The sequence below is a fragment of the Zingiber officinale genome, chromosome 6A (assembly GCF_018446385.1).
Source record: "Zingiber officinale cultivar Zhangliang chromosome 6A, Zo_v1.1, whole genome shotgun sequence".
In the NCBI taxonomy this organism is placed as follows: Eukaryota; Viridiplantae; Streptophyta; class Magnoliopsida; order Zingiberales; family Zingiberaceae; genus Zingiber; species Zingiber officinale.
This window is the reverse complement of record NC_055997.1, coordinates 5,920,022-5,936,073: the sequence shown is the minus strand read 5'-3', so window position 1 is coordinate 5,936,073 and position 16,052 is coordinate 5,920,022.

The window sequence follows — 16,052 nt, the reverse complement described above, 5'->3', positions numbered from 1 at the left end:
AAGTGGTCAGATTGCTGGGCACCGAGCAAGGGTGACCACCGGGCGTTCTCCGGCCGCCAGCTCCGAACCATACTATAACCTGGTGGGGACGGTGAACCTAGGAAGGGATCGCAACCAATTGCGGCCAGATCATGGCCGCGAATATGAGTGGTCCATCCCTTGGACCACAAAAACGTAGTCCAGGAGATCTGCTCTCGAAAAATTCTTAGAGGAGAGGAGTGACCTCGATTGACCAAATACTTGTGTTGCTACAGCGCGGCTGACAAGAGGGGAGGGGTGAATTGCCTGAAAAATAAAAAAAATACTCTCCTCAAGTTTTCAACTCTAAAATAGCAAAAATAATAAAATAAAATAGAAATACAAAGTAAGAGAAAAGACTCAGCAATTTGACTTGGTTACAACCTAAATGGTTGTTAATCCAAGGCGGTAGAACAGCAAGCACACTAAGAATCTCCATTTATGAAGGTGGAGAAGCCTTTTACACACTTAAAGACCTCATGAGTTGCTAGGAAATTAGCACAAGAGTTGATTGAGTAATTCCTAGCTCCATGGGCCTTTATATAGCTCTTGGAAATCCTATCTCGAGGCTTGAGGGCGCCTCCAAAGGGGTTGAGGGCGCCTCCAAGGGGATAAGTGGATAAAACTTTATTCACTTGCCAACGACCAAATTGACCCAGTTGAGGGCGTCCTCAAGCGCATTGAGGGCACCCTCAATGCTATTGAGGGCGCCCTCAATGTTGTTGAGGGCAGAAGCGCCTCCAAAGACTGTTGAGGATGCCTCTAGATGCTTTTCCAGCATTTTTTCAACTTCTCTTTAGCTTTCGAAGTTTCGATTGCTTGGGTGATTGTGGCCAACCGCATTATGGCTCACCCGAACCCAATATTCGGCCTTCTCTTCAAGCAAGCTTCCATCCCGGGTTCTCATCCCTCGAACGTCGTGCACGTTCTTCTCTTTCACCGGTGTACTCTTTCGCAGCTCTTTCGTCCTTCGGACGCATCGAGCCCGTCGGCTCCCTTCCCGTGTCGTCCTTCTCGCTAGTTGCGTCTTCCACTTGACTTCCTGCGCTCCTAAGCTCCTGCACACTTAGACACAGGGATCAATAACAAACATGACCTAACTTAACTTGGTTGATTACATCAAAACAACCACGGGGAACAACAATCTCCCCCTTTTTTATGTGCATCAACCCAAGTTCAAGTTAAGGAAAAAATAGACAAGTAGTAATTTAAAGAAATTACTAATCTAACACTTTAAGCATAAAGATTGCAATAAAGAATTTGCAACACTAAGTAGTTTTTTTAAAATATTAACTCCTTTATAACTCCCCCTAAACTTGTTCCCTATCTCTCCCCCTTTGATCACAGCAAAAAAAGGAGGAGAAATTTTTCAAAATAAATTCTAAGTTAAGAACAACTCTAACCTTTAGGCAATTTAAACAAAATATTTTTGAGAAATTTCCAAAAATGTTTTAAAAAACTTATTAAAGCATTATCAAATTTTTATTTTCATGCTTTATGAGTAAGTTAATTAAATATTTTGTTTCAATATTTTGACTTCCAGGCAGTGGTAAGGCACTAGGTCTTCTTGGTTATTGGAGCAACAACCACTTTCTTAGACAATGCCTTATAAAGAAATTAGTTATTTAATTTTTTTTTGTAGAAAGCGTTAACTTACAAAAATTTAATCTAGAAAAGATTTTGGAAACCAGTATAGGTTCCTTCATACTAGATTAATCTAAAACTTAGGGGAACATAATTTCTGAGAATTTTTCTGAGTTATCCATGATGTTTTCTATGTACCAATTCAACTTTCCATAAATTCTAAGTTTTAATTTTTGAAATTTGTTTAGTTTAAAGCATGCATCAGTTTTTAATTTTTCAATTTCAATTTTCAATTTTTCATTCTCTAATTTTAGATTATCCTACATTTCTAGAGGACATGTCTTTGTTAAGTTTAATTTTAACTCGCCATTTTCCTTTTCTAATTTAACTAAATCTTTAGTAAGCACTTTAATGAACTGAAAGGACTGCTTGGGAGTTAGAGCATATACCTTACTTACCTCAATTTCTGATGCTCCCCCTTCATCGCAGCTTTCTTCTTCTGATGATCCTCCCCCATCATCTATGCTCATTTCTGAGCTTGTCTCATCTTCTTCTTGATGGATTGCTGTTAGAGCAAGTCCAGCATAGGCTTCGACTTTAGATTCGGAGGATGATGATTCATCCCATGTAGACTTCAGACTCTTGTGTTTAGAGGACGTCGGTCTTTGAGACTTTTCCTTCTCCCTTTTCTTTATTTTTGGGCAGTCATCCTTGATGTGCCCTTCGTCATTGCAATTGTAGTAACAGACAGTCCTTTTGTTGTGTTGGTATTTTCTCGATTACGATCTAAATTTGTTTGTCTTAAAAAACTTATTTAACTTTCTTACCAATAACACTGCCTCAGTTTCGTCGATTGACGCTTCAGAGTCGGGATCATCCATCTCGGCTTGTAGGGCAACATTGAGATTTGACTTCTCTATTTGTTTAGGTTCTGCAATTTGAGATTCGTGAAGTTCGAAGGTAGAAAATAAATTTTCTAGCATATTTACCTCAAAGTCCTTAGAGATGTAGTATGCATCTACTAAGGACGCTCATTCTGAAGTTCTTGGGAAGACGTTGAGCTCTTACCGGATCGAGTCTCGATTTGTTACCGATTCTCCGAGGTTGTTCAATTGAGTTATCAGCTCCTTTATTCTTGCTTGGAGTTGTGCTACCTTTTCGCTGTTGTTCATCCGGAGATTTGTCAGCTGAGTTCGGAGAATATCCTGCCTTGCTAACTTCGCTTCTAAAGTGCCTTCTTGAAGCTCTAGGAATTTTCCCCAAAGGTCTTTAGCGGAGTTATAGCTTCTGATCCAACTTACCTACTGGGCGGCAAAACACTAAGCAAATGGAACTTGGCCTTTCCGTTGGCCACGAAATCGACTTGCTCCTTCTTTGTCCACTGATATTCTTCTTTGTCTTTTGGAACTGTAAAACCATATTTCATTGCTAAAAGAATATCAAAATATGTTTTAAAAAATACTTCCATTCGGCGTTTCCATGTAGCGAAGTCTTCGTCGAATTTCGGGGGATGAATATTTGCATCGGCCATCGTCTTGATCTTTATGCTTTAGTCGGCGGTCAGTCTTTCTGAGGCGGTTTGACTCTGATACTGCTTGTTGGTGCAGCGGGGCCGGCAAGAGGGGAGGGGTGAATTGCCTTAAAAATGAAAAATACCCTCCTCAAGCTTTCAACTCTAAAATAGCAACAATAATAAAATAAAACAAAAATACAGAGTAAGAGAAAAGACTCAGCAATTTGACTTGGTTACAACCTAGATGATTGTTAATCCAAGGTGGTTGAACAGCACACTAAGATTAAGATTAACTTAATCTCAAGGGTCTCACGTAGTAGAGAAGCAGGGATCCATTCTCTTATTACCCTTCTTGTCGCTATAGCATATATGGTATGAATCACATGTTACGATGTTATTCTCTTTACTAAAAAGAGCGCATGTTTTTTTTTTAAATTTAATATCGTACAGATTTCGATCTAGACATGCCTAATGTCTAATCCTGAATTCAACATATAAATTCCGTTCTAGCCTTAAGCAAATGGTGAGTTCATTTACTTTGATCATTACATAAATGATCTTATCTTGACACAATTATCAAGGCGACCTTAGCAAACTTTCACTCTGGCTTCTCGCCCCATGGAAACACTACACGCTTCCTTCTCGTCTGCCGGTGTACTTTTCCGCAGTACCTCGTCGCTCAAATGCACCGAGCCCGTCGACTCTCTCCCATGTCGTCCTTCTCGCTAGCTGGGTCTTTTGATCGATTTGCTGTACTTATAAGTTCCTGCACACTTAGATATATGGTTAAACACAACAGGACCTAACCTAACTTATTTAATCACATCAAAATTACCTTGGGGTACCAACATATATTATTTCTTACAACACTACTCAATGCATCCCCAACTTCTTTATTAAGACGTCCAAAAGCATCCAACATTTCAAGAAAATTCCCTCGATTCAATTACTTAGATGATTCATTATGCCCCCTGAAAGAACAACCTTTAAGTGCAAGCAATCGAACACTTGTAATTGTAGTTTTAAGACGCAGATGATTTTTTTGAACTTCCTCACTTAATACAACAAGCATTACTTTGTCAATATGCTGAGATGGTTTCATTAAACCTTCGGCCTTTATCTAAGATGTATTATGATGTGATGAAGATGAGGTACCAATATGAGTAAGAAATGCACATTTATCTTCATTACATACCCTCTTCCAACTGTAAAATCCATCGATGGCCAATGATGAAAGATTTGGTTGAGTATGATCGGTAAGAAAAAGAAAGCAATAAAAGCATTATGCCTTATCAGTTGAAGAAGATCATTCCAACCTTCAAAACTTATTATACCAATGTTCTTGGAATACACATGTCTGCTTACCAAATTGTGTTCGTTGATATGTCAAAAGTATCGGTTGATATGGTCCAACATTTAGGTAAGCTCGTCGAACTTGATCTCGTTCATTTATTGGATATTCACTTATTTGTTTCCTCTTTGCCATATCACGTTCAATAGAAATAGATAGTTCTGTGACAGAATTAGAAGGTGAAGACTCTATGAATTCAGAAGATATGCTACCGAAGGGGGGACATCATTAGGAATTGAGGGACTTTCAGATTGGTCTTTTTTTTTGAAAAAAAAATATAAAGTTTTCCCCTTTTTCATAACAGGTTATGATTTTCCATTTTCAATCTGTAAAAATAACCCCTATTAAGAAAACCAATTGTATTGTTAATAATTACATAATCTCAAATAAAACTAGAAATAACTAATACAATTTTAAGAAGATTTAAACTTCAACCAAACATTTTAATAATTCTGTAAATACTAAATAGTCATACATCATTAATTCTAAATTCTACAAATATTCATCTAATTAGGAATAAACAATTAAATATAATCTATAGATTTATATTACCCACATACAGAAATAATCTCTATCCATGCTTATTAATTTAGAAGTAATGTCCTAATTCCTAAATCAGATGAGAATAATGAAAAAACTTCGAAACTCACAGTGTCAATTTGACAATTTTATTTGAATTTATGAGCGAAACAAGCTTAGTTTTAGAGTATCCAGTACCTGCATGAGATATAACAGCTATAAGGAATTATCCTTGATCATTATTCATTATATAATATGGGTAATTTGATATTTATAGGACTGGGTAGAATTCCTGAAGGTTCGCCTAATAGCCCTCTAATGTTTACATAATTTTTCTGTATAATACTACTCAAATACTAAAATACATACCATATTACCATTCTTAATACTAGACAAAAAAAACAAAATAGAAATAAGATATGGAAAACCTAGAATTCTATCATAGAACTCTTATCATAATTGTTAGACAAAGAGGGAGAAACATTAGAGGATTAGGTCATACACAAACCCAAAAGATGACTGGTGGCTTCGTCTCATTGCTGGAAAACACAGCAGATCTTGTGCGAGTGACGACTTGCGACATGAGAAAGAAATGTGCCGTCGTGCGAAGAACAGAGGAGCTGTCGCATATGGGAAAAGAGGAGATCGAAGGGGGAAAAGAGGATGATTGAAGGGGAAAAAGAGGAGATCTTGTGTATAGCCAGTGTACCTCGTCGTGCCAACATAGGCAGATCATGGATGTAAGGGGTGGCAGGTAGGTTAACGAATCAGGCCTGGATATAATAATTTTTTTTTACTATACTACTTAGTAGAGAATGGGCCAAATCAGGCCTGGGCTACAACCCAAGCTTGCCACCCGTTGCATTCGCCCCTGGCGGCATTGAATAGATCGGAGTGGAAGACAGAGCAGACTTTGACAGCACACTTAGAGTAGACAAAGATGAGTCAATGCTGAAGCAGGGAAATGCATGCATGAACAAGAAAAAAAAAATGTATTATGAATTTGATGTTAAATTATATTTTACGTTTTATTATACTTTACATTAAGTGGAATCATTTTACAACTTAATATTAAAAAATATATAAAAATTCATTAAACTCAAATTTTTTGATAAAAATAATATAAATTTATATATTTTTAATTCATATATAATTTTCCCTCTATATATTTTACAATAGTGCTTTTTAAAAATTTATATATTTTATTAATATTAAAATAAAATTATAAATTTGTATCAATTAGGTCTCTAATTTTATTAATTTATTGACCGATTTTTTGTCTAAAAATTTTTATTATATTTTAAATGTTATTTTTAACAAGAAAAATGGTACAATTTTATTATATTTCATAGTAATTTTATCTCTAATTTATATAAATTTGAAATATTTTTTTACCTTAAAATTTCATTATATTTTAAACATATTTTATCAAGGAAAGTCATACTATTTCAAATAAAACCTGGCTCTGATACCAAATAAATATGATATCAGAGCGCCAAAGTTTGGTGATACTTGTTTGATTTCCGTGTGTTGGATTTCCGAGATTTATCTTATACCAATTTATTGGTATCAGAGCAAGGTGTGATACCTGCTTTTAGTATTGTGGGTATATTATGCTAGCCCAAGTTTGCGAGTCAAACTGGGTAGTTATTTTGGTTGTGCGGATTTTCCATTACGTATATGTTTTGGACTTTCGTTTCGGATTTATATGGATTTCCGGTGATTTTCATGTTCGGAATTTTGAGGTCAGAAGTTGGGGACTGGACAGCGACGGAACATCTCCAGACGGCATATAGGTATGATGTTTAATTTGATAGTTATGACATGTATTAGCATTTTATCTTTAGTACCTGTCTGGTTGTTGTAGCCCATATTACATATGATGGGTTAGCCACTGATCTTGGTCGACCCTAATAGAGATCAAGGATTATAGTCTCTGGTGATTTTATATATCTTACTACCAGTAGTTTTAGTTTCTCTTACTACTAGTAGGAGTTGGAGGCGCATACCAGCCTTTGCTATTGTTAGCTGGGTAATGGATGATACCTACATATTCCTGTGGACTTAGCCAGTAGAGTTTTATACTCATATCTTTTGGATATTAGAGTACCCGATATGATGAAAATTGGTCATTGGGGAGTTATCATGTTTGATCATTGTTGAGAAAGGTTTGAGGTTGAGGGATATTATGAGATCAGATATTGTGATATGTTGATTTCTAATGATTATGAGAGTAAATGTTATGTGGTTGTCTGATGATCTATTACTAGATATTTGTTTTGATGATCTCTTAGTGGATAACTATTTTTGATGATCTATTATTTGGGTTGTCGTTGATGGTGACATAGTGAGTATCATGTATGATATTCACAGGTTTGATGATTATAGTTGGTGATCAGATTATAAATCGGGTGCTAGAGAGTTTACGGTTGAGTGTGCCTATGAGATTTTAATAAATCTGGTTAGTTGTGGTTAGTTAAAAGAATGATAAAATTGATATTTGCTTCCTCTGATATTGGACTATGTGGATAAATAATGATTTGATGTTTTGAATGCTAACTTGCTCTCATGGGGAGTAGAGACTGATTCATCTGATATTATGTGGGATGATATTTTTGAGGATAAAAATGAGAGTGTCTTGATGTTCTTGAATTCTGACTTTGTCTTTTGGGTCGTACACATTTATACATATGATTATTGTGGGTTTTTAGTAGATTATACCCGAGTGGTTAGGCATACATGTCTGATTGTTTATTAGAGGTATTTGTCAATTAAAACTATGTTGTGGAATGTGCACATATGTTTGAGTATTTTATTTGGAGGTATCTTATCGATTTAATATGAGTTCTGATATGTGCAGATGTGTTCGGTGTAATATTCGAGGTATTTTATTGATTATGTTTGATTTGTGGATGCACTTGTGTCTATTAGGCTTTCTTGGAAGTATTACGTTGATTATACTCTTGGCATAGGTGTATATATGCCAAGTGAGGTTGTTTGAGGTGTATTGTTGATTATACCTATGTTGATATATGCACACGGGTTCGGTATGCATTGTTGGAGGTATCGCGATGGTTTATACCTTTGTTGTGAGTATGTTTGGTGTGTAATAATTAGAGGATTATGTCGATCATACCTATGTTGTGTGTGCATGTGTGTCAGGTGTATTGTTGGTAGTAACATGATGATTCTACGTATGTTGAATGCAGGATGTGGAGTGTCTGCATTATGTCATTTGTTGGATTACCCTGTCAACCCATTTTCTTATCAGTGGGTGACTCACTACGATGTGGATAGAGTTGACGATGGGTTTGATTTGATTACTGGGTTGTGATACCCTAAGCTACCCACAGTGGTCTGTGGTAGAGCGACCCCATGTAGTCTCTGGCTAGATAGTTAGGTGCCTTGGGCACTTAGGTTTGCCCACTTATTTTAGGTTTGTTTGTGGTAGAGCGTAGCTCCCATATATTTTGGGTTGTATGTGGTGGAGCGTAGCTCCCACATATTGAGGATTGCTTGTAACGGAGCATTGCTCCCATATTTATTGTGGATACCTATTTCGGATTATTTGTGGTGGAGCGTTGCTCCCACATATTGAGGATTACTTGTGGTAGAGCGTTGCTCCCACATATGTGGTGTTTTCTGTGATAGAGCGTTGCTCTCACATGGGTGGATATATTCTTGATGATTTGTATTGTTGGTGATTATATTTCAGACTTATTGTCAGGGATCTTATGGTTAGAAATGTCTGTGATACGGACATTATGAGTTATGATTTTACCATTAGGGTTTGAGAAGCCTTAGATGTTTTCAGAGACTTGATGATGTTGGTATTCCCAGGATGTTTGGATCGGTTTCCATTGTCTCTGTTGACGATGTTGTGATCTATTTTGGATCCACGGTGAGTCACGCACATCATCTTTGCATAGTTCTAGAGATGTTTCGATGGAAACGTCGAGATGTGAAGATCAGTAGTGCGTATTTTGGTTGTCTTCTGTGAGATGTTTGAGATACACGGTTACCAGTAGGAGTATACCATGGTTCCACAGGAGATCGAGGTTGTTACCGTTGGGAGTAGACGGAGTCTATAGAAGAGGCTCGCAACTTCCTTTGTTTGGCTCGATATTTCCGGAGATACGTTGAGGGTTTCTCACGGATTGCTATGATACTTACACGCAAGACCAGGAAAGGCGTGAAGTTCACTTGGACTGAGGATGGCAAGACCAGCTTCTGGGAGCTGAAGCGGAGACTAGTGTCGGCTCCAATTTTGGTTTTACCTTCTAGAGAGGACGGATATGTCCTCTACAATGACGCATCTATTCAGGGTTTGAGCGCTGTTCTGATGCAGCACGATATGGTAGTCTCCTATGCATCTCGTTGGTTGAAGGAGCATGAGAAGAACTACCCTGTACATGATCAGGAGCAAGTCGTCATTATTTTTTGTCATGAAGATTTGACGACATTATTTATATGACGTTACATTTGAGATTCTCACTGACCATAAGAGTCTCAAATATCTGTTTACTTGGAAGGAACTTAATCTCCGACAGAGGAGATGGATGGAGTTCCTGAAGGATTTTGATTGTACCATTAGCTATCTATTTTCCATCTGGTGGCCTATCGCATGAAGCCCGTTGAGGATGTCCTTGATCCTCGCGTGGAGCTGATTCGCCGTTTCACCTTCCTGCATTTTTATATTAAGAATTTTATTTAAAAGCAGGTCTCGTTTTGTTACCTTGGCGTCACTCGTTCCCTCGTGCAGCTCGTTCAATTTGTCCCACAGCTCTTTAGCGTTTTTGTGTGGACCGACTCTGTTCAGTTCTTCTCTTGTTAATCCGCACTGTAGAGTGTTGATCGCTTTATTTTCTGTTGACGCCTTTTTCTTCAAATCTGCTGTCCAGTCTTCAGGATCCAGTATATTCCCGGAGCTGTCCGCTGGAATTTTATAGGGTCTCGTAACGCTCATCCACTGGTCGAAGTCTGTTTTGAGGTAAACCTCCATGCGCTTCTTCCAGTACGGAAAATCGTCCCCGTTGAAGAGTGGAGGTCGTACTGTGCTGAATCCTTCTGTCTGAGACATTTTAGTCCTGCGCACAGAAGAAAGAAAAGAAAAACAAAAATCCCAAGACTTGGTCTTGGATTAGTAGTGCGGAAGAAGAAAAATAATAGAAGTATCTAAATTGGTGTTGCACCAATTTAGATTTAATTGCAACGAAAAAAAATTCAAAGCAGGTAATAATACCAGTTTGAAATTAAACGTAAAACTGAAAACCGAAAAAAAATTAATTTTTCACCCTCTGTCAGATTGGTGGTTGCACCAAATCAGAGCGGTTCCTGCTCTGATACCACTTGTTGGATCGTGAAACGTCGATAGAGGGGGGTGAATATCGATTCAAAAAAATCGCGTTAATAAGAGTTAAGCGCAGCGGAATAATAAAAAACTTAGCCAAACTGAACAAGGTATTTTTTACTTCGTTCGGAGCCTATGACGACTCCTACTCGAAGGCCCGTACTCCTTGAGTACTTTCGTTGGGCAATTCACTAGCAATTCGAAATACTATTACAAATTAAGGTACAGAAATGCTAATGGAAATAAAGTGATATCGACAAGAAAATTAACCAAAGAAGAAGGAGCACTTTATCGGGGCTTTGTTAGCGTCGCAGGAGCGTAGAGCAGCAGAGCAAGCAGTCGAAGAGTTCTCAGTTGTTTTTGAAGCTCCACCCCTGGGGCTTCTTTTATATGCTGCTCCGAGCGCCTTGGTGCGACGTGCGAACTCCACGTGGCGATGACTCGGCCTGGATAAAATTCACCTCCGGGCGCCCGGATCCCTTCCGGGCGCCCGGACCTCCTATTTCCAGAAACTTCCTTTCCTGCAAAACAGAATTAGTCCGAGGCAAATATATATTCTACAAAACAGATTGTTAGCACAACTAAAGTAATATGATTTAACAAGAAAAGAGTATGACTTAGATTCCGTCTTTCCGAGACCGGAATCTAGTCACGATCTCGACTTATATATTCGAAATGGATCTAAGCTGGATCGACGCCTAATGTTCCCTTCCTGGGAACACGTCCTCGCAGTCACTCCCCTCCAGTGACTTACCTCACTTACCTGCCAGACGTCCGGTCAGCCCGTCGACCCGTCTGGACTTCGTGCCAGCTATCCGGTCAGCCCGTCGACCTAGCTGGGCTTCGTGCCTAAGCGTCCGGTCAGCCCGTCGACCCACTTGGACTTCGTGCCAGCTATCTGGTCAGCCCGTCGACCTAGCTGGGCTTCGTGCTAGACATTCGGTCAGCCCGTCGACCTGTCTGGACTTATCCTGCACACTCGATCAGAGTGTTAGATCAACAATAAACCTAACTTAACCTATTTGTCATTCATCAAAACCTGGGTTAAATCGTTAGTGCTAACCGCACCAACACTAACAACTCAAAAAACCTTTTAACAGATTATGTTGATTCAATTGTATTTGTTCCTTGAATAATGCTTGATGTATATTTATTTATCAAGTGATGACGAAGCTTATGACTAGTTTGTTTCATTTTTTTTTTGTTTCCCAAGCAAAAGGTATGTTATTATTATTATTAAGGTTATAAATTGTGTTCTTTCTATCTGTTGTTCTTCATCAAGCAGCATGGACTACAAGCACATTTATAAGAAGGAACCAGTAATCCACTACATAAGCACAAAGAAACCACATCCTCAATGCCCAGTTGCAGGTAAGTGCCCTATCTGTTGCAGTTGATCTTTCATTGTTGATCTTTTTGCTCATTACAACTACATCCTATCAGGTTGCCCAAATATTCTCCAAGTTGGACGGGTTGTATGCGACACCTTCCTTGCGATAGAAATTGATGAAATGCATTTGGCATTAGCTTCAAACATAAATTCAACAATGGTAGAAGATTTTTATAGAAGTTGACTGAAAATGGCAACACTGCTCCCTGTAACTGTAAGCTTGATATAATTTTTTAAATATTTATTTCCTTTTGATGTTATAAAAAAAATATTTGTGTATTTTATGGATACTGACTTGATGTGTACAATATCTATTACCTTTTGATGTTGTAAGAAGAATATTTGTGTAATTTGTGGATACAGACTTAATGTGTACAATATCTATTATCTTTTTATGTTGTAAGAATAATATTTATGTGTTGGTTACATGGATATTGACTTGTTTGTATAATATCGGTTTTTCACTATTTCGGAAATCGAATCTGTGTTGTTAAACAATATTGATATTACTTCGGTTTTCCACCGCTGCTAAAACCGGTGTCATTAACTAATATTACATCAATCGTATACTGCTACCAAAACTAGTTTTATTAACATATATTACATCGGTTTTACACCGTTGCTGAAATGGTGTCGTTAAGTGATACTGCACCGGTTCATAACCGATTCGAAAACCGGTGCCGTTAAGTGATACTACACCAGTTATAACCCGATGTCTAAAATGACAGACCTTTTACATCGCCTTCATAGATATCGGTCGATTTTGTAATAGACAGCGGTGGAAAACCGATGTCTATGAGGGTTTTTCTTGTAGTGAAAGCTGAAGAAGAAGCAGAAGGTTAACCTGAACCAGGGACTAAAAATGGGCAACCTTTATGATGTTGTCTCCGAACTGAACCTAGTCAGTTCGAACCCACGGCAATGATGGATTGATACTAGAGTCACCAAATATATCTACTACAATAAGGAGTTGCTCCATAACTTTGAAGAAACAAAGGTGAGGATACGTTGTTCATGGGGTACTCAGCAACCTCATACATCATAGGCCAAGGAAAAATGGTGTTGAAGATGACCTCAGGCAAGAACCTTACTTTGAATAATATGTTGTATGTTCTAGAGATTCGGAAGAATCTAGTGTTCGAATCACTATTAAGCAAGTATGACTTTCGCATTATTTTTTAGTTAGACAGTGTTGTATTGTCAAAGAATGGAATGTTTGTAGGAAGGAACTATGTATATAATGAGTTGTTCAAACTCAATGTAATGGTCATTAGGCCTAAGATAAATAAAGATGAAAGCTCTTTCACTTATATGCTTGAGTCTTCATGTTTGCGACATGGTAGACTATGACATGTTAACTACAATGTGTTGCGTAAATTAATAAACATGCAAAGCATACCTACATTCCACCTTGTCCTAAAACACAAGTGTGAGATTTTTGTTAAAGCGAAAATGACAAGATCATCCTTTCAACATGTTGAAAGAAGCAACGAACCACTTGGGCTAATTCATAACAATGTGTACAACCTCAAAGGTACACAAACACGTGGTGAGAATAAATATTTCATCACTTTTATAGATGATAACTTAAAATATTGTTATGTGTATCTTCTCAAAAATAAGGATGAATCTATAGAGAAATTTACTCTCTATAAGAATGAGGTTGAAAATCATTATAATAAAAATATTAAGGTGGTTAGAAGTGACCAAGGTGGTAAATATGTATCACTGTTTACTGAGTTGTGTACTGAACATGGGATCAAACAGAAAATAATAGCTCCTTATATTCTTAAGCAAAATGGAGTTGCTGAGCGAAAGAATTGAACTCTAAAGGAGATGATAAATTCTCTTCTATTGAACTTTGGACTGCCAGAGTTCATGTGGGGGGAAGTTGTGTTAACACCTAATTACTTTTAAATAAGGTGTCCCGAAAGAAAATAGATAAGAGCCCTTATGAGTTGTGGAATGGAAGACAATCATCCTACAAATATTTATGAATGTGGGGACATCTTGCCAAAGTTTTGATGTCTGATCTCAAAAAGATTAAGATAGGATCAAAGACTATTGATTGTATATTTATTAGATATGCACATAACAATAGTGCATGTCAATTTTTTCATGTATGAGTCATAAATACCAAAAATACATAAGAATACGATAATAGAATCGAGAAATGTCTTATTCTATGAGCATGTGTTTCCATATAAGACCCAAGAGGAAGCTAACTCCTCAAAACGAGCATATAAAACACAAGGTGAAGATGATGATGAGGAACTAGTCGAGGTTGAGCTTAGATGGAGCAAAATAGCTCAGGTAGGAAAATCTTATGAATTATTATCACTTTTATGTTGGAAAGTGAGCTCTGAAATTACTCAAAAGAAGCAAGCTCTTCTATGGACCTCACTAGAGAGAGGTAATTACATATGAGATAAAATCTATCTTGCAAAATGAAACTTGAGAACTTGTGGATCTTTGGGAAGTAAACCACTAGGTCGTAAGTGGATCTTCAAGAAGAAAATAATGTCAGATGACACAATTGATAAGTACAAGGTCATATTGGTAATGAAAGGATACCGATAACAAGAAGACCTTGATTACTTTGATACATATTCTCCGGTATCGAGAATAACTTCCAAAAAAATATTGTTCGCTATAACCGCTCTATGAAATCTCAAAATAGATTAGATGGATGTAAAGATAGTCTTTCTAAATGGAGATTTAGAAGAGGAAATCTACATGGAGTAACCTAAGAGATTTTTTGTACCAGGATAGAAAAATAATATTTATAGATTGGCAAAGTCATTATATGGATTCAAACAAGCACCAAAGTAGTGACATAAGAAATTTGATAATGCCATGAAGGAATATGGATTCAAAATTAATGAATGTGATAAATCTGTCTAATGAAAGCTATAGAGAATGACTACATCATCTTGTGCCTATATGTAGATGACATACTTATCATTGGAAGTAAAGATAAAATAATCAAATTCACTAATTAAAGATATGTTGAACTCAAGATTTAATATGAAAGACATGGGTCTAACTGATGTGATTCTAGGAATCAAAATTCTTAGAATAACAGAATGACTTGTTCTTAGTCAGTCTCATTACATGGACAAGATTCTTGAGAAATTCACTAAAGGTGATACTGCGTTGGTATGAACACTGATAGATACGAGTCAACATCTATCAAAAAATTGAGAATAACATATCTCTCAGAACTCTTGAGTGATTAGAACTCTGATGTACCTAATGAGTTGTACACGACCAGACTTGATCTACGCAGTAAGTAAACTGAATAGATATACGAGTAATCTCAATGTTGAGCACTAAAGAGGGATAACAAGAGTACTGAGGTACTTGAGGATACTCGTGAATATGAACTGCACTATACGAGATATCCTGCTATGATTGAAGGATACTGTGATGCGAGTTGGATATCTGATATAAAAGACTCTAAGTCTACAAGTGGATATGTATTCACTCTTGGAGGTGCAGTAATTTCATGGAAATCTTCTAAACAAATTATAATAACTATATCCACGATGAAATCTGAGTTCGTAGCTCTTGACAAATGTGGTGAATAGCCTGAATGATTACGACAATTCTTAGAAGATATTCCGAGATAGCCGAAATCGATATCGGTAATTTGCATATATTTTGATAATCTATCAGCAATTGACCGGGTACAGAGCCATCTGTATAATGGTAAGTCTAAGCATATATGTTGTAGACATAATACCATTAGACAACTACTCTCAATAGAAGTTATCACTGTTAAACATGTGAAATCAAAGGATAACTAACAAATCTGTTAACCAAAGGGTTAAACAAAGAGTTAGTAACAAGCTCATTGCGAGGGATTGCTTGATGCCGATAGGAAATGTTAGTGCAAAGGAAACCCAACCTATGCATATTTGAGATCCCAAGAACGTGGTTCAAACGGACAACCTAATTGTACCGATAAAATTACTCACTGTGGGGGAACAACCCAATAGATCAGTGAAGGATGGAGGTTAAGCACACAACTTTTAATGATCCAGTAAAGTAATATGGAATACTCTTAAGAGATCACTTATGTGAGAAAGAAGTGGGACCACTTCGAACAGAATTGGAGGCATAATTCTTAGAGCTTCTTATAGAACCAAGCGTGTTCATGGCTAAGAATGAACACACTCATGAGAACTGAGTTGTATCAGGAAGAGTTTTGAGTGAGATTTGTTAATGCTTATACAGATGGCAGAATAGTTCTAGGACATCATGTCTACTGTTAGCCAATATGCAAATAAATCTTCACAAGGGAAGGTTCAAAGGGTAAAACCTA